The 20,623-nt window shown below is 33.0% G+C and overlaps 1 long non-coding RNA gene across 1 annotated transcript in view; it reads left to right on the top strand.

Annotated features, from left to right (window-relative positions):
- The window catches only part of LOC102015044, a 26,593-nt gene extending 8,892 nt beyond the window's left edge, over window positions 1-17,701 (top strand). Inside the window, exons 2-5 of the long non-coding RNA XR_261676.2 lie at window positions 187-292; window positions 10,697-10,830; window positions 12,991-13,094; window positions 17,146-17,701. This is a non-coding gene — a long non-coding RNA (uncharacterized LOC102015044). The remainder of the gene's footprint in view (window positions 1-186; window positions 293-10,696; window positions 10,831-12,990; window positions 13,095-17,145) is intronic.
- The last annotated feature ends 2,922 nt before the right edge of the window (window positions 17,702-20,623 follow it).

Genomic DNA, 20,623 nt, shown 5'->3' with positions numbered 1-20,623 from the left:
TTAAAAAGGCTGGAGTGGCTATTTCACTCTAAGAAAATATAAACATTAGAACAACGGATATTACTACTTCTTGTATTTTTGACTAACACGAACAGTAGTTCAAGTTTTATCAAGTTTCTAAATTTATCTTTGTAATTCCTAAAATATCCTATAATGAAACTAAAAGCCATATTATTGATTTTTAAGGGGTTATGCTTTTAAAGAATCTACAATCTGATGAAACAGACCAAGTATAGATCACCATTATGGAAATTCTCAATTTTTCTCAAGAATAAGAGAAGTTCTGCAATAGGTAAGATATGGTCATATTTAAATTGATCAAAACAAATCTTTTCAGAAAGTAGAAATAGAGGCAACTATTATGGAATTTAAAATTCATTGCATTGTGTAGAAAAGTAGTTGATTCTGCACACCAATTATACATGGCATGTGCTATGAGACAGTGAACAGTGTATGTTGTGTTTTTTTCTATTCACATTGAAATGATTTTGATATTAGAGTTATCTTACCTGTCTATTGCGGTTTCTGTTTGTATTTGTTCATGAACACGTACTGGAGGAAATATGTCTTTAAATTTGGTATTTAGCAGAAGTTTCTGGACTATGATAAACTACATTCAAACATCAGTTGAGAATATTATATCAAGAATCTTGGATTCAAAGGACTGTTGATCCATGACATCAATTAGGGATTTAGTAGAGTGTGAAACTTAAAATTGTCCAACTTTGGTTGTAGGTAAGTGAGGATCTATTTTGTTTCATAAATAATCGTCATAATAATGACTACATTAATCAGTAACTCTTGCCTACTAACTGCTATATTTCAGGCATGATACCAAACTTTACATTTAGATAATTTCTTTTAGCACTTCCAACAATTCAGTGAGGCAGATTCTTTTATTATGCCTATTTCTCAAATGCTGAAACAAATCTTCATGCAAATTTCTTCCAAAAACTTTAAGTCAGGGCCTCTTAGCTAAAAACATAAACAGCATTGAAATCCAAGCACTTCCAGTCTCTTTCCTCACGTCTTTTTAAACCTAAGAATCAATGTTTTAGATTTTATACATCTGGAAAAATGTTTCATGTACATGTATATGTGTGTTTGTATTATATCTGTCATCTTCTATACTTTCAGCAAAACAGAGCTTATCAATGCAGAAATGAAGACTGGCAAATAAATTTGAGCTTCGCAGTCAATCTGTTTTTAAACCTTGACTGATTCTTTGCTTTCGAATAACAACCAGATCATTTCATGTGTTCTTCAGTCTGAGATTTGGTTGCATTGCCCAGTTAATCAAAGAAGACTTTATTGTTCCATTGTGTCTGCATATGGCTTTCAAGGCTTTTAAAAAGAAAACAGAAGTTTTGTTTTATTCACAAAGAACTCAATTTCTATGCATTTCTTATTGAGGAGATTTTAAATCTCTCCTAAATTATCATTTGATGTCACATGTCTCTGCATTGCCTCTGAGGAAATTGTAAGCTCTTCGCAGAGTTTATGCTTTATGCTCTATTTTGTGTCTTATAATATTTTTAAATTTTAGTTTAGAATTACCATACCTTTACCAATGAAAAAGCAGGGGCTGGGGATTTAGCTCAGCGGCAAAGCGCCTGCCTGGCAAGCGCAAGGTTGTGAGTTCGGTTACCGGTACCGGAGAAAAACCAAAAAAAACAAAAAGAAAAAAAAACAAAAAAAAACCAAACAAACCAATTGAAAAGCAGTGAGTTCAAATAAAACCTTTTTCACTTAATAAATTGTCCTTAAGTCTTATGTATTTTAATCTTTACTTCTGTAACATCAAAGAGGACATCAAATAGCGTTTCATTAATTCATTGAAATTCATCACATATATTCAGGGTCCCTTTCCATTGAGTTAAAGCACTATCCATTTACTTAAGATACAATAAAGTTTACCCCTATCCTCAAGTCTCACATCATGATTGAAAATAGAATCAGTAAGTAATTGTTGAATAAATGATCTAATTATAATTTGGTCTGCAAAATTATTAAACTTCCGCTGAACACATTGCTTTAATCCATGGTTATGTGCCAGAAAAAAATGCAAAACAGAGGAAGAAAACAAAACCAATGGAGATATGAGAGATTTAAAGACAAACTTGAGCATTTACTGTTTTGTGTTCTGCTTTGTAGACTCAAAACCGACACAAAGAAAAACTATGTTATTTGAAATTTGACTTTTTAGATTTGGGACAACAATCAAACAAATGAGCAAAGAAGCTTTTGAAGCCAAAATGTGGCCTAGATTCTTTCTTTTAAGAAATCTTTTTTTTTTTTCTTTTTCCTTTTTGACCTGACTTAAAACTCACAGCTCCTACATCCTGAATAGATAATATAAAATAGCATGAGGAGGACATTTCCTTATGGAACAGCTCTTCACAAGTCACGATTAACCTCAGTTGCAGATTTTGTTTCTAAGTTATACCCTTTCTTCTCTGTACCCAGTTAGCATTTCTGAAATTCTATTTATTGAGGGCTTAAATTCTGTGGTATTTCAAAATAAGTATCCGTTGGCCTGATTTTTCCAGATGTATGAAGTACAGGCAAGTTACAAACATTGTTTATTTTTTGCATCTTTTTCATCACTTGAAGTGGCCTGAAATGAATAAAGCATTGTCATAGTTTTGATTTGTATTGTTCCACAAGTCTCTTGTATTGAAGGTTGGTCCACAGTGCAGACATTTCTGAAGTGGGACTTTTGAGTGCTGATGGGATCGTGAGGGTTCTGACCCCATTACTAGGTTAATTCATTGATGGCTTCAAAATCTGAGCACTGCTGGAAAGTGATAGAAACAGGAAGTGTGCAGTGAAGCAAATGGGCCCTGGGGATCTCTCCCTCTCTCTCCCTCTCTCTCCCTCTTTCTCTCTTCCTTTATCTTTCTTTCTCTCTCTCTCTCTCTCCCTTCCTCTCTCTCTTCTTCCCTCTCTCTTGCTTTCTCTGTTTCCTGTCTTCCATGAGGTGAGAAGACTCCTCTACCACATGCTTCCACCATGATTCTTGGCATCCGCTCAAGTCTAAAGCCATGGATCCAGCTGTCCATGGATCACAATGTTTGAAACCATAAGGGAAAATAAATCTTTTCTCCTTTAGGTTGATCTTCTTAATTATTTTGCCACAGCAATGAAGACCTGGCTATTACAGACATTCTACATATACATTAAGATTATTTTATACTTCTGCATTGTTATTAAAGACCTATTAAATGAGAGCTATGATTCATGTTTACAGTATGAGGCATAGAACCCATATTCTGTGAGCTCAGGATTACGTTGAGACAAAGCATATGCAGTGTGTGATTGTTACCAAAACAATGGTAGATCCAGGGAGACACCTGAAATGCAGTGAGTTTAAGAGTGCCAATGGTAGGAAGAGAAAGAAAAGTTGTGATTGTGGAATGAAATACTCTTAAGAAAACTACTTAAAACTTATTCTTTAAAGGCACAAATAATACTCTATATGCTAGTGTTTCAAAAGTACTTCATCATAACCATAAGCATCATTTAGCTGACATTTAATGAATGCTTACAAAGTTTCATGCACCACACCAAAAATTGTTTTCGGACTGATGTACTGCTCTTTACCAAAACCCTGTAGGTTAAATGTAGTCATTATTACCATTTTGGAGATGAAGAAGTGGAGGGAGATTGAGAATAAATAACCTTTTCCAACCCCAAATGTAATAAGTCATGGAGCTATCTTTGTGAGATCTGAGGGGATCACCCAGCTCATATTTTAGCATTATTCTCAAATATGCTACCAGCATGGAGAAGTTGCTTTTTTGTGTCCAACTTTATTTTCAACATTTTTCTTTTATTTTGTACCATGATTCTCAGATTACTAATAATTAAAGTATAACTCTTATTTCCATAATAACTAGGAAATAAGGAAATTATTTTTTAATTTTGCTTAATTTTCATTAAAGATGTGCTATAGTCAGTCTAGAGTAATAGATCCTTAGTAGAATATAATATTATTTTAAACATTTAAAAGGTTATGGACTTTCAATGACACAATGCCTTTCAATGTTTTGTACCTGACCACCTAATACTATTTTAAACATTTAAAAGATTACAGACTTTCAATGACACAATGCCTTTCAGCATTTGTACCTGACCACATAACGTTTGAGAAAAGTTAATTTACTTTTTAATCTACAGAAAGTATGTAGGTAAAAATATTCCTTTCATAAACTTTGAAAGTAAAAGAGTGAGGCCGGTGTGTGGCCCTCAATATTATTCTAGAAATGCTGATTGATTTGTTGTTTACTTAATGGATAATCACTCATTTTTTCAATATCCAGTTCACATACCAGACCATCTAGCATGCTCTTTAATAATTTATTGTAAAAGTGAATCATTGTTCAATTTTATGCCATACAATCATAATTCACTTATAGAAAAATGCTAGATGAATCACTTTGCTGGCTCTAGTACCATTTGAATTTCTTTAGTACTAGATGTGCTATTTCTTGAACAAGCTTTGACCATAAAATTATAGCATTAATTATGTTATATAAATGACTTGATGAAGCCATGTATTATAGAATCCTCTTCCTGTTGCTCTCACTGGTTTTCAGTCTCTTAAGCCTTCTTAAAACAACTCATACAGGGCTGGGGATTTAGCTCAGCGGCAAATCGCCTGCCTGGCAAGCGCAAGGTCGTGAGTTCGGTTCCTGGTACCGGAGAAAAACCAAGAGAAACAAAACCAAAAAAACAAAAAACAAAAAACAACTCATACATGTGAAACCCGTAGATCTCTACATTTAGACTTTCTGCTTCTCGACTGTCTTTTTTTCTTTGGATAGCTAATATTCAGGGGATAAAGGATATTGTGGGTATCCCAGATACGGTATTCATACTGATACATTCTTTTATGAAGATCTGAAGTAATGTTAAGAGGTCTATGTAGCTTTCTATACTCCACATGATACAAACTAGGAGTATCTACCGATATGAAAGATGACTTGGAGCATGTATGGTCTTATATGCAAGACTCACACAGATTTGGAAATATATAGAACATATTCATTGAGCATCGTGCACATCTGAAGAATAAAACAACACAAATTAGATTCTAATTCATTGTTGAGGTGCAATTAATATTGAGAAAATATTTAATATAGACTTTGGAAAATACTGATTTTTAGGTAACACAGAATTAATTTACAAGTAGATTTAAAGTCTTCCTTGAGAGAATTCAGAGACAGATGTTTTCTTGAGTCTAAGTGTAAGTGTCTGGCTACAGATATTTCTTTTAATTCTCATATCACACTTGTGATTATTCTAAGTGAGAGTGGAGCAGATTGTTAACAAGAAAATCACACACAAGGCTATCATCCAGCAGAAGAAATTGGAATATATATATATATATACAATTCCATTGAATCCGCATGTGTTAGGCATTTCTCTTTCTTAATGTCAAGATGAGAAATTTAACTTTCACATAGAGGAAAACCCCACCTTCAGCTTTCTCCTGCTTGAGCTCTGTGTGAAGAAACAAGAGTGGAGATTGGTATCTGGGAATAAGGAGTCACTGCTTTACCAGTTCGTGAGTATAGATTCTGTGTGGCTGCCCCACTGTCCTGCTAAATTAAACTGAGATCAACCAAAAAGAGACACTTAAACAGGAACTTAGCATTCAGTCTGCTTTTTATGCTTTCCCCAGTGTTTAAGGAAAGTCAAAGACAACCTGCTCTGAAGAGAGACAAATCTCTAGCTCTTCCTGTTTCGTTAGTAGCATGGATATGGGCCATGGTGGGATGGCAAGGGATCCAGTATTGTATTTTTAAGAGATATTTTTCAATGTAATTTTTTTCCTATTCCTAACATAAAGGAAGGGAAGGACCCTCAATTTCTCTGGAGTAGCTAGCTGTAAATCCCATTTATTTTTCAACCAACTCTACTAATAAGACAAAGAGATATTTCTCTAATAACATTGTCATGATTCATTTAATTGCTGTTTATCTGACTAACCAATTTGAAGATACTAATATGCAATACAACAACTATTGCTAATTTCCTGAAATTCTGTAGAGTCTGTATTGTTTTTGTGAATGTATGTGTGTTTGTTAATAAGTTTTTGTTATGGTTTGTGTCTGGGTGTCCCCCCAAAGCCTCATGCGGTCATGGGGCAGGCTTTTAGAGTTTGATTATGGGTGTGAGAGCTACACCTGCCCTGGGGTGCATAGTTTGCATATGTAAGGGAGAGGAAGAGGCTGCTTGTGGCCATTCCTCCCTGGTGTGCTTGTTGCTTTTGCTGTGTTCTGCCGCATGAGCTGTAGCCCTCTGCCATGTGCCAGTCTGCCTTGTAACCTGCCAAGTATGGACTGAAAACTCCACAAACTGTAAGCAAAACAAACCTTTCCTTCCTTAATTTTGGGTGTCGGCTATTTTGTCCCAGTAACAAGAGAAAAGTAACCAACACAGTTTTCATTCTTTTACCTTTAAAATAAAAAATAAATAAATAAAAGGAGATTTTTTTTTTTTGGATAATGTCAGCCTTGGCAGCAGTGCAGGTTTTGGCTGATGGGCATCCTCACCTTTTATTATATTTGGGTGTGTGGATATTTGAGTATGAAGTTTTGTTTTGAATCAAGGTTCTATCTGACTTGCCACCTGCCTTTCTGCAGATTCAAGCCGATTGTTTTCTTGACTCTGCATATATTTTAATGTTCTTTCTACAAGTGCTCTTTCTATGCATAATGTTCTTTTGCTGGCAAATGCCATATTCTTTGCTGAAAGAATCCATGGTCAGCTTGCTCAGTGTAGGAGAAATTTCCCTCAAGAAATCTCTAACTAACTTCTAGGTTCTTCTAGTAAGTCTTTAAAAGTAAATCATAAGTGAATATATAGTTCTGTGATTGTTTCCTATCATCTCTAGTAGTCCTTGAATTCTAATAGTGCAGGTTCCATGTACTTCTTATTAGGAATGATTTTTCTAGATTGAAGCACAATGATTATCTCTCAGTGAGAAGCTTTTGAATGAATGGATAAAGTATTTTGGTACTATCTGAGCCCTCCAAAAAGATAATATACTTAAATTTTCAAATTATCAAAGAATTTTAAAAGTAATGATTCTATGCTTTAAAAAGTCATATTAAATTATAGGAAGAATGTTGTAGGAAATCTTCTTCAGGCAAAGACCAACTGCCGTGTGTATACAACAGCCCACCTTCCTGAATAAAATATACAAACTTGATATTATATGTGTATATATATACATATATTTGCATACAAAGAGTAAGACATATTTGTTCTATAGATTTATTCCTTCACATAAGCACAGAGGTAATTTTGTAGAAAAACTAAGTTTTATATGCTGAATTTTGGAAATGATTATCACATCCTTTTATCAATGTCTCTGAATGTGTTCAACTTAATTAAAAACATAAAAGTATAATTTACGAGCATATAAATGCCATTTATACATACTAAATGCAATTATATAAAGTGACATTTATTCCACAGTATTTGCTCAAGTAGTTCAACACATTAACTTTGTATCTGGGTAGATGTGAGATTTAGAAATCAAAGGTTATATTTCATCTTTGTGTTAAAAGCCAAATCATTTCAAGGCTAAACTGAACATTTCAGTTTCTCTGAAGAGGAACCTTGACTCTTGAGACTGTCCTGCTGTCCAGTGTTTTCACTTTGTTTTGTTGTTAAAAGTTAAGTAAGCTTCACATGTGCAGTACTTGGTCTTTAGACTTTTAAGTCATTGCAAGTACCAAAACTATTTTCCCCTACAGTCAAATGACTGTCAACTCTAAATACTCACAGGTATTATGCCTTTATCATTTTTGTTTTGAATTTTATCATTTTATAGCCTGAGAGGATATATGCATGTATATGTTTACAAAACCTAAGAAACAGAAATCTTGGCACGGTGTACAAGTTACTACCCTCCTGGTAGGAAATTCCCCTTCACTGACTATCATCATTCAAACTCTCCGCCAACACTGGACATGAAGAAATCTCTTGACTCTTCAGAGCTTTTGCTCTACTTGCCAAGTGTGGCTGATTCCTGTGAAAATGGAACTTCAAATGTTACAGTTTAGTTCTACAATTACCCCAAAATGTCTCAGACGTTTAGAAGTGTGGCTTTCTGAACATATGAGAGTAACTGGATCAAGACGCACTATACCTATCAGTGAATCAATCCATGGATGAGTTCCTGGCTGAAAGTGCTGTTACCAGGTGTGGTCTCGTCCGAGGAGTCGGTCCCTGAGGTCGTGCTCTGGAAGGGTGAATTTTTCTTCCCAGGGTAACCCTTCTTTATCTGCTTCCTGGTTGCCAAGGGTTGAGCAGCTTTTCTTTTCTTTTCTTTTTTTTTTAAATTTTTTTAAAAATTTTTTTGTTTTTTTCCCATACCGGGAATCGAACTTGTGACCTTCCTCTTGCCAGGCATGCGCTGTGCCGCTGAGCTAAATCCCCAGCCCCAGCTTTTCTTGACATACCTTTCGACCATGCCATTTGTACTTTCCACCGGGCATGAATCAAATCTTTGGAAAGATACCAGAAACTTCTCCCCTTTTAAGTTGGATATTTTGTGCCATGGACAGAAGTGACTAATAATTCAAGTTATCTAAGAATAATATTACAATGCTATGAAAATTGACTTAAAATATTTTTTTTGTAATGCCCTTAATCCAAGTCAAATAAAGTAGTAATATCATGCTCTTGGAGCTATTTCAACAGAAAGAGTGTTTATAAACTATTTTTGAAAAGAATGACTTAAAAGTATCTTCAGCTAAGAGAACTCCTCCACTACTTCTGTCAGCCATGTTATAGTTCTGATGGTCTGGAAGGTTGTGAGCATTGTAAGCCAAAATGGGTGCAGTACTGTGGACTGTGGTGTAACAATATATTATGTTTCTTCAAGCCAAAATATTGGAAAAATTAATATAATTTTGTTCTTTAGACATTGTCCAAAATGGTCCAGGATATTATCCTTCCTCCTGCAAAACAATTGAAAATTCCTGTCACTTCACTTTTTAAGCCCAGTCAAGGATGAAACTGGAATCGAGATGGCTTTTCAATCAAATTCAAACTTTTAAAAAATTGTATATTATTTATATATTTGTTGTAATAAAGTGGAATATCGCTATGAATGGAAATGCTATTTTAATTTGGTCAAACAATTGTTTCCTGTTAGCTGATTTAAATTCCTTTTAATATTTATAACTTTTCAAAGTTATACGTGAAGAGTAGGAGAGTGTTTTAGTAAGTGAACTTGTGGCTGGTACAAATCAATGTAATCATATCGAAAATAATAAAGGATCCTCTTCCCCCCAGTCAGTAAATTACAGACTTACTATAGCTTTTTTTCACAGTAATACCTGTAGAAACATCTGACTTTTCCACCATGATCCACCATTAGACCAGTGTTTGTGGGAACAAAACATAAGGCACCTGGGTCTCCTAGTGCATTTCCTCTACTCTGTGTCCTGTAACACAAGGCACTAATTCTCAGTCTTCTTGAGCCTTGGAGGGACTGATTTCACTAGTGTTATAAATGTATCAATCGAACATCCTTACTGTCAAGGATTTGCCCATGCTTCAGTCCTGCATATCTCCAAATTTCAGTGATATTAAACTACAACAATATATTTCTTCCTTATATGACATTTCCATTGAAAGTTAATAATGAGCGAGAAAACGGCACTTACCCAAGACATGGACTGATGGATAACCCTCTATTATACATTGTTGTGTGCTGTTCGCAATGAGTGATTTCTAAGTTTCGAACTGTCAAATTAACGTCCGGCGTGGAAATGTCATGCACCGCTCCTGATTTTCACTCATTGGTCAGAAGAATGAAATAATACCACACAACTACAAAAATCGTCAGTAGTGAAATCTTATCAGTTTCCTCCAAAAGGGAAAGGAATGAATACATTTGGTATGTAGCACAAATTACTTTCGCCCTCTGGCTATCATAAATGCACCAACTCTTTTTCCCAAGGTCAAATACTGTTCTTTTCTCTTTAAGGGAAAGAGCCAGGAGTTTCATTAATTCCTGCACTAAGCCATAGTCACTGGTTCTGCTCTGTACTTGAATTCTAGGTCATACTTCATGCCCAAAAGAGTGTATGTATTGCCACTCTACATTAGAAAAAATACAAACTTTTAATTTGTACTTATATTTTTTCATTATCTTTTTATTTTGTTGTCTACTTCTAGCTTCAAGTGAATGGCACGTAGCAATAATTTCACAAAGAGCTTTACTTTATTTTTTGATGCTCAGTTTTTAGAAATATGTTTCTGTATATTGTGGAAAGAACTCCTGCTTTGAGCCTTGCAATATTCAGAAGGAGAGCAATACATCCTGCATTTGAGAAAATTTATTGGGCATTACCTCAAAAAAGAGTTCTCAGCAAGAAGTGTAGGAGCATAAATATTACAATTCTGATTGCATCCATGGAAATAGATAACTTTTACGCAAATTTCATTGTCTAAAATCTTCTTAGTGTTATGTCTCAGATATTAAAAATGACAAGTATTTTCCTCTTTCAATCCAGAGAGTTACCAAAGTGTGGGATCTTTCTCATTCCCTTTTATAACAGCAGCCAATGATTTCATGATTAGCATCTGTTCCTTGAAGCAGTTTGTGAAATGTAATCAATTATAACGAGCTAAAGCTGCTAACATTCTACTTTTCTCCTTTTTCTTTTAGAAGTATAATTTGAGAGGTACATTGTTTTCTTCTAACACTGTATTAGACAACGGTTTCTCATACGTTGTGCTGCTGCATTGCATCAATTCTGTTCTTCAGTCCTGCGCGTGTAGCTTTTGCTTTTTTGCCCTGAGGTAAGCCATTGATCTTGTTATAGCAGCATCTTTTATCAGGTACTGATTTTATATTACTAAGGAAGGACTGAGTTACACTATAGTACCAAAAGATTTCAAATTATCAATGGCTCTATAGTACAAATTAAATTTCTTATTAGCTAATCCAATATGAATAGAAAATAACTGTGTCAGAATGATATAGTAAGTACAGTCTCAGTCATTGCTAGTTTCCTAGAAATAGAGGATGTATAAATTTTTTTGAAAGTAAGTGCATGCTCAAACTCAAATTTGCACTCTCATATCCTAAAATTAATCATACAGCTATAATGATCATAACAGAGCCAGCATATGTAAGTCTAAACTTTGGCTGGAAGCAAAAAGAACTTGGAATGTCTAGCCAGCACACATAGACTTCTACAGAGACAGCTTCTGGAATGACCTGAACCGTGTACTGGCAGAACTGTGGAGAAATGATTATGAGGTGCCATTGTGATCTAAAAGTGCAAATATATAGTATGTGTTGGATATTTCCAATATTGGCATATAAAATAAAGTTTCTAAAAAATCTAAAGTAAGATTTGATTGAAAACATCAAATTGAGAGTCTTTAGTGATGAGCAAGAGAGATAAATTTCAGCAAAGAATAAACAGGATGAACTAATTTGGTCACGGTATTACTGACAAAGTCATACCTAAATGTAGTCATCACATTTACCCTCTCAGTAATCATACTCATTTTTGAAATGTTACTTTCAGTATTGAATATATATTAGATTTTTGATGATATATCATATAATATTAGTGTGTTTCAGTGATAGCTTGGGTGCATACCATAAACAAGGTTCTGGGTTTAATTCCCAGCACTGCAAAAAACAATAGCACTAATGAGCATTTAAAGAAAAACAAACACTTGAAAGTATTCTTTTTTTTTTTTGGTTTATTCTCCGGTACTGGGAACCGAACTCATGACCTTGGGCTTGCCAGGCAGGCGCTTTTGCTACTGAGCTAAATCCCCAGCCCCCAAAGTATTCTTATTACAAAGAAAATGAATATTTTAATATCATTTGTGAATCATTTGATAAGAACCACATTGCTTTGGTAGAATATAATATTATATTGTAATACTTTACTTTTTTATCATTTCTAAACTAATCACCCATAGATGTTATATAGGATAATGGGAATAACCACTTGATAGAAAATAAAACTTGGGAAAGTCTCCACAATATACAAGGAATTATAGATTAAAGTCATGAATAAAATGACATGTAGTGATACATATGCACTGCACATTTACTTTTTTATAAATCTAGAATTAACTTATTCTTCTATAATCATTACTTTCTGGAAGAAAGGTTTTTACAATTCAATGAAACTTCATTAAATGACTGAAGTATGTAATTTGTCATCATTCAGATGGGAAATTCTAATTAAAGCCAAAAATATGTACTTAAAAGTCTATTTGAGTTTCACTAAGAATCATACTTTAATGTTGCTGATTCATTACATATTTTCCTTTAGCTTCAACTTTTTGCAGTTAAACTGTGTACTTTGTATTGTTCTACAGAGTATTTTTACCACAGACCTTCATTTTACTTGTCTGTTGTAATTTGAAAAGATGTTACTAGAAAAATTAAATATATCTACAGTATTTATAAAATGTTTTTAAAGAATGTTTCCTTTCCTGAAGACAATTGAAATACTCTATATTGTATATGTTTCTTTACACGAAATAATGCTGCACTAGTTGGTGTTATGAAAAAACATATGGCAGGGTTCCATACAATTTCATATATTTGTCAATATTTTCTTTTGAGCTTGGTTCTTTGTCCTGGTATATTGCTTAGGATTAGGCTTCTCTCTAGAGGAACAGAAATTATTGTGTAGTTAATATTTATACTTAATAAATATTAAATGTACATGCATGTAGTTATGCAAGTGGTTTAGGTAGACTACAGGATCAGAGGCAGGAGTGTCCATGGTGGTTATGTTTAACCTCTAGCCTACTGCAGAGCTGAAGGATCCAGTAACTGCTCAGTCCAAGGACCAGGTAGCCACAGACAAGAGAGATCAAGTGTAGAGATCTAGTCTGAGATCAAAGGCCTGGGCACTTCTTGCAGTGACTCTGTTCTGAATTTGTTGGAAGGCTAAAAAAAAAATTATGTTCTGATGTCCATAGGAAGCAGTAGCAAAGACTCAAAGAGTTAAGCAGAAAGGAGTTTTTCAAGATGCATACCGGTTTCATTCCTTTCCTGGATTCCATCCAGGCTACCTACACCTGGGGTGAGTCTTTCTTCCTCATTTTGGTGACTTCTATGCCCATCCTCTGTGGAAACAGGCACACCATTTACCCACCTGGCAGGTGTCTCTGAACTCAATCAAGCTGACATTTCTTTTTAATTTTAAAGAGAAAATTGCCATATTATAACTGGGGGGAATCCTGGTTTATTAGAATTTTACTTGTCTAGACCAAATTGTAGAAGTCTGATTTCAGAGGATTAGAGTTTTAAAAATACACTGTTTAGAATATAATCTTCCCAATAAAACCATTTAGGTAATTTTATGTTACTCTGTTCCTTGTGTTATGTAATGGCTTAAAAATGCCATAGTTATGTACTTCAAAGAAAATTGTTAAACTCATCACACAAATTACATATCAGTTCTTGAATGTCAATGGCATATTATTAGCCATTGAAATTCCCGAGGATATATACACTTATAATGTCTTAGATAGAAATTTCAATATTAAGTTTAATTCTCTCAAAGACTTATCTACCCTGGGACCATTTTTCACCTTTATAATCATTGCAAAAATTAAGCAATTTGATGAATTTTAAAATACTGTTGTGAAATGATTACTTACACAAATACATTTCCTTTTGCAACAAAGAGGTCAAAATCATTATTTGGAACACTGGACACTCATCATAGGTCAGTATTAAATTATATAAAGTTTATAAAAATATTTGTTAAAATATATACATTAATTGATTTTTTGTTTGTTTGTTTTTCCAATACTAGGAATCGAACTCACGACCTTGCACTTGCCAGCCAGGCACTGTGCCACTGAGCTAAATCCCCAGCCCCTATACACAGTCACTGATAATCTTATTTGCCTCAGTTTTAATCTATAATTTAATCCCTAGCTAATAGATAAAATTGCCTTCAATTATCCTTAGTTTATTGAGAACTTGGAAAATAAATAATAAAAATAAGTTGTTTTTCTCATGCAAAATTAGTGAAAATCCTTTTGAGATATTTTTAATGATTAGGAATATGTATAAAACTATCCAGAATTTGAGTTTATTTCTCCTTTTATTCTTTTTAAGCCAACAGAGTCTTATACGGTATTGCAATAAAAGTTAATTTACTATGAATTCCATAAACATGAGCAAGCAAACAAATATGTTACCTTTTGTTTACCTTCCCTAAACCCCACAGACTGATAGAAATTATACAGGCAAACACCTTCTCTTATGCCATGTCCACGTCCATTGTAAAAGTTCCAGGTTAGTTATCTCACTTTAGTAAAAAATAACACCAAAACCTTATTTCTCATGACTTTTGGAAAAAATGTTTCTAAAATTTTGGAATAGTTTTCTGTTTATAAGTAAATTTTAAAAATAATATTTTCAATATTAAATTTTGAAGAAATAATAAGAAAATGCATCAATATATCCATTAACATAACACCATAAAACCAACATTTAGTTCATTTTGGATTTCATGTGTGTACTTGGAATGTGTATTGATTATATTTCCTTTTACAAACATAACTATATTTATTCATTTTAACATTCATTTACTGAATGACTTGCTGAGTACTTTGTAGACTCAGAAATCATACTAAGTCTATGCAAAAATTCTGAGTAAATCACTCATAATGTCCATATAGAATATGAAATATGATGAGAAAGGTAGAATTACATAAAATAAAGCAGCTGATTGGTTAATCTGTTTTATTATATGACCTTACATTCCTTTCTGAAATATAATGGGGAACAATGAAAATTTTGGTTGTTTGCTTATTCTTAATAAATAATGAGATTTAGATGTAATAATTAGATTTCTTATAAAAATATGAAATATACAATAGAATGTATATGCAATATACAAGTACAGAATAATGCATATACATAAATAATACTACATATAAAGCTAACTACATCCACATTTGTGTGTGTTTATAAACCTTATTTTAAGAAGTTATAAATTTCACTTACATTTTTGATCTACTTCATATATTCCTTATTCATTTTAAAAGATTTGCAGGATTTATATTTTTAAGCAAAGTAAGATTCACATTTTTTTCTTTTTTTACTGAGATGATTTCAGAAATTTACATCCTTCAAATATTTCTATAATTGTACAATTAGGGAATTTCATATTAATTTTGTAAAGATTTTAATTTTAGATTTTCTTCTTGATGGTCACAAATTATAGCAGACAAGATGCCCATCTGAAAGGTTTGAAGTCTTAGTTCTACACTGGGAGTTATAAAGACATAGAACTTTGGGTTTGGTTTTTTGATACAGGCTCTCACCTGGTAGACTAAACTGGTCTTCAGTTCAGGACAGTTCCACTGTCTCAGTTTTCTTAACTGCTGGGATTTCAGGCATGCACCAGTACACAGGTTTCAAAAAAGAATTTTAAGAGTCTAGGCTTTAATCTGAGAGAAGTGATTGCCTCCAGAGCAATTGAAAAAGACTGGTTTTCTGAGGACGTGGGAGTTTGCACAAAGTATGAGGGCGAGAGGAAAGTGGGAGGTTCTCAAGGGGAACTGAACTTATTCTCAGAGTGAGAGATACTTGTGGACCCACTGACACAGATAGCAGGAATCTTCAGAGCAGTAGACAACAATTGTAACATAATGAAATGGTCACATGCCCCACACTGAGGGAGTTTATGCTGCAAAGAAAATAACAGTAGTTTTCAAAGACAGCACAATTCATCCAACATAGTCTAAATTGTGCTTCTGAAAAATTTTAGATGGAATAATTTACATAAGTAGGCCTTCAATTCTACTTTTCCATTGATATGTGTGTGTGTGTGCGTGTCCCGCACAGCAAAATAAGGTAGGAAGAACATTAGCCAAATCAACTTTTTCACCAAATAGAATATGGAATAAATACTCCTAGCTCATTGATTTCTGTAACAATATTTGCATGAGCAGCTCATAATGAGGTATCAAAATATAAATATTAAAAGAATAATTAAACTATTCCTATCAAAAGGCTATGCCATAATAAGTGTCTTTGTTTTCTTGACCCTGAGATACAAGGACCAATGGCCAGTTTTAGAAACATACAAATATTACTTTTTATTATTCTGCTTATCATGTGGAGAGCAAACGATTTTTTCCTATAAATCTTGAATGGTAAGTAAAGTATAACATCTAAAATACAGATAAAACATATATAAAGCTTGACATTACACCGTCTATAAAATTAAAGATTTTAACATAAAATTTAAAAATGATTAATGATTATTTTAAATAGAACCTCAGTAAATATTGCTGTTCGCATTTAATAAGTGATGCATGAACCATAGCCATGAAGTATTTCAACAAAAGAAAATTCTATGTATCAGTTCACAAAGTCAGAAATGAAAGAGAGGGTAATAATAAAAGGAAATAAGTTTAATACTTTTATCAGAGATTCTTCAGTGTAACAGAAAGAAGTGATGTCTGGGAATGATTCTATTTTTCTGATTTTGTATAAAGATATATTTCTTAATCTATTTTTCCCTACTGAAAAAAACACTGAGATCTGATGAATCTTGCAATATCCCATAGTCATTCTATCAGTATCCATATCATCATTTCATAAAGTAATTTTATTTTATTAGATGTCTACAAGAAATTCACATTTCTATTACACTTTGTAAAGATAACTTCCACAACTGCATCAGAACTTTCAGAACTTTCGGAACTATAAGAATGATGCTGTAGGTGTATTCAAAGTGACATGAAATATTTGGGGGAAATTAATAGCAATGTGTCTTTTACTGTCATACTTTTAATAATTCACCAAATTTTTGGTTGCCCTTCATACATAGCAATAAAAATGTCAAAAAGCCAGATACTTTTCCATTTCAAATGTAACTGGGCCGGATTTCTGTTTATTTCTGCCCAATATTTCTCTCAATGCCCTTCAGTGGATGAATATGAGAAGCTCTAGAAAAGGCCTGCTGTATAGGGACAAATGATTTCCAGATATAGAACTATATCTGGAATAGTATAGATATAGTTAATCTAATAGATAGATATAGAATCTAATCTAATAGATATAGAATAGTGACATGCTGACCTACTCTGTTTCTTGTTTATACACAGATTACTTGTGGCATCTGTAGAAGGATTATTCAGAACTTCTCTGAAAACATAACATGACTTACAAATTGTGGCATGTTCCTCATTGTCCAGGAAAAACGACCATTTATTGTTCAGTGCGGTTTAGCTTTAAACTCGCAGAAATGATGAAGACAATAACTTGGCATTTACAGGAACTGTTTTATAGGAAAGCACATAGCTTCAAATGAGTATTTTAACTGCCTGGACAGCCACAATTATATTTCATAGGAGCTCATATGTATGTAAGTATGGATATCCTAAACTCACTCTTTTCTTCATCCTTTTTTGAGTCCAGAATGCAAGAGCTAGTGAGTGAATTTCATGTAATTTCTTTCAGATTACATTGGTACAGTACTATTGATTTTCCATTATTTGTATTTCCCTATAGGAATGCTGTAACAATAGTACTATGTACATTTTAAATATATACATAAACATAGTTACAAAGGTTCAATAGCAGCATCTCTTATTTTAATGGCTATGATCAGAAAAATATTAATCTAACAGCCAAAAATTTCTGTCATAATGGAAGTATTGTCCTGTGTCATAAATTTTAATTTTACAAAAGCATATTTATTTTAACCAGTTTTTATTTAATTTCTAAACGTAGTTGAATTGGGGACAGTTTTGTTATTTCCATTTCTGCTTGTGATTTTTTCAGTTAGCAATTTGTATGGATTACCATCCTTTCCCCAAAAGACGCTGAAGCTTGAATATAAATTAAGTCCTAGAGCATTCCCTTTCAAGTGCAGGATCACTGGGTTAATCTGTACATGAAACAGACTAGTTGCAGAATGGAAGATTTGCCATGTGGACAAAGGCTGGCAAAGCCAATATATTTTAGGAGATTTATCATGACACACTTTCCAAAAATTTCTTCACAGGAGCTCCATGTGGTCTACACTAATCTAATGACTCTGATTTTCTTTGATATTTAATTGAAACACAGATATATCTTGTATCTTTATGTTTTCTGGCAAACAAAAATCTAAAGAAACTGATCCCTTTGGACCACTGCTTTTGGCAATAAATCAGACTCAAAGCATGCATGCTATTTCATTTCTACATTTGTTTTATTTTAGGTCATTATTACAAAATGACAGCACAAGTGAAACCAGGACTGCAGCAGTTTCAAGAGGAAAAAACATGGCTAGATAGTTTCCACATAAGATGCTTACTAAAAATGTTGAGTGATGATGAGGGATGTATAAATTTCTCCTTTTAAAATCTCTATTTTTAGTTTAGACAATGAACACAATTTCAGTTAGGAGAAATACACACATGTGCTCTTTTACAATATTATGACCATTATTAAGAGTGGTGTTATAGTCTTGAAAATTGCTGAAAGCATAGATTTTAAATGTACTTAACACATCAGAAAGTAAATTTATGAAGTAATGAAATGTTACTTAACTTAATTCAGCCATTTTGTAATATATGTGTATTTCAAAATATCATGTTGCATATCGTATAGAAATACATCCTTAGTTGTCAATTAAAAGAGAAAGGAGACATTAAAATTTTTATATTATTATTGATATTTAAATAAAATAAGAACTACATAAAATATTGATAACAATAGCATATGGTTTATATAATATAAATACAAGTCTCTGTTTGAAGTAGGTGTTCTCTTTTATTCCTGTTGGTACTATAATTACAGAAAGTCTAACTGTAGCTTTTCATATTTGTGCATTTTAATGCTAGTTAATTAATTAAATATCTAATGATAATCTCAATACTGACTTATAATACAATAATAAACCAACCCTGCCTTAGAACTCCATCTAGAACACAAGACATCGTTTATTTCTTTTTCTGTTACCATTTCTTCCCAAGTAAGTGTATCTCTCATGGGAACACACTCCAAGGTGCTCACTGACACAGAGATGAAAAGATTGAAAATGTTGTGATCAGGGCTGAGGATATACCTCAGGGGCACAGCGCCTGCCTGGCAGCTGTAAAGTCCTGAGTTCGATTTTTGGTTCCAAAAAAAAACTGTTGTGATATACAAGGTTTTCAATAACGATGAAAAAGCTAACTCACTTCACAAGGGGAAATTCTCAGCAGAGCTCACGTGGAAGTAGATAGGTTTAGAAGATACTTCATGTAATAAGTAGTTTGTTAAAATCTTAAAGGCATCTTTCTGCATATTTTTATGTATTTTACCTTCATTGCTTTCTGAACCCAAGGTTATGATTTTCTTCCATTCTTTTTTTAGGCTTTTATATTTTTAGCTGACCATGGTATGTTCTGAAAGATGAAGTTGTTTTTGTCTTAATTAAATACCCAAACACATTTCTGAATTAAAATAAGCCTTAATTTTTTTCAATAAGAATGTATTTTATACTTTTTTCTCTTTTGTTTCTGGCAGTAAAATATGGAAAACACCGAGAAATTTCCTTATCATCTACCAGATTACAAAACCATTATTTTATAGGATTCATAGCAATAATTTCTTTTAAAGATTTAATAACTACTCAGAATGGTTTTCAGAAATGTGTTTAAAAATAAATCTTAATTATGATTTTATAATGTTCTTGCTATACTAGAAAATTACTATGTGAAATGGTACACAATGAATGATGAAAATAAACATGAATTTAAACACCATTTGCTCAGTGGATATTATAAATTGAAACATGACTGTGCTATTTACTCATTTTAATGCATGAGTAAAATTATACTCTGGTTGCTTAAGTGAGGTTATCATATTATTTTATTGTTATATAAAATAATTATTTGCTAGAAATGCAAACTACCAAAAGCCAAGGTGAAAATTTAAAAGGTTCTCTCTCTTTGTGCTCAGAAGAAGCAAACCTCACACCTAACCTGAGACTTCCACCCTCCAGAACAGTGAGATAATATATATTTGGTTTTTTTTAAAAAAAACTTGGTGACATTTTGTTACTGCTGCTATAGCAATCTAATACACTCATTTAGATTTTTATGAAACTGCAATGATAATGATATGTGGTCGTGAAAAAGTAGCAAAAATATAAATATAAATTCATGTTTCATTTGGTTTTAAAAGGAGTTACATTGAATCTGTGCTATTTCTATTAACTGTTTTCTTTTTTTTTTTTCTTTTTTTTTTTTTTTTTTTTTTTTGGTTTTTCTCCGGTACCGGGAACCGAACTCATGACCTTGCGCTTGCCAGGCAGGCGCTTTGCCGCTGAGCTAAATCCCCAGCCCCTCTATTAACTGTTTTCTTATAAGGTAGAAAATGATGTGCTCATTATCTTTTAAGAAATTTTAATCTAAATTAGATTTCAAAAGAAATTGAGAGGGTTTTTTTTCCCCACCATAGATATTACTATTTTTTTCACAGTACTGGGGATTAAACCAAAGGCCTTACACATAGTAAACAAGCACTCCGTCCTGATCTATACCACCAGTCTTTATTTTTGTCATTTTTTTTTTTTTTTTTTATTAAGAGAGTCTTGCTGAGTTGGCCAAG

This window comes from Chinchilla lanigera, unplaced genomic scaffold (assembly GCF_000276665.1).
Source record: "Chinchilla lanigera isolate Chin_1 unplaced genomic scaffold, ChiLan1.0 scaffold00034, whole genome shotgun sequence".
NCBI classification, from domain to species: domain Eukaryota; kingdom Metazoa; phylum Chordata; class Mammalia; order Rodentia; family Chinchillidae; genus Chinchilla; species Chinchilla lanigera.
This window is presented reverse-complemented; position numbering and strand designations above follow the sequence as displayed.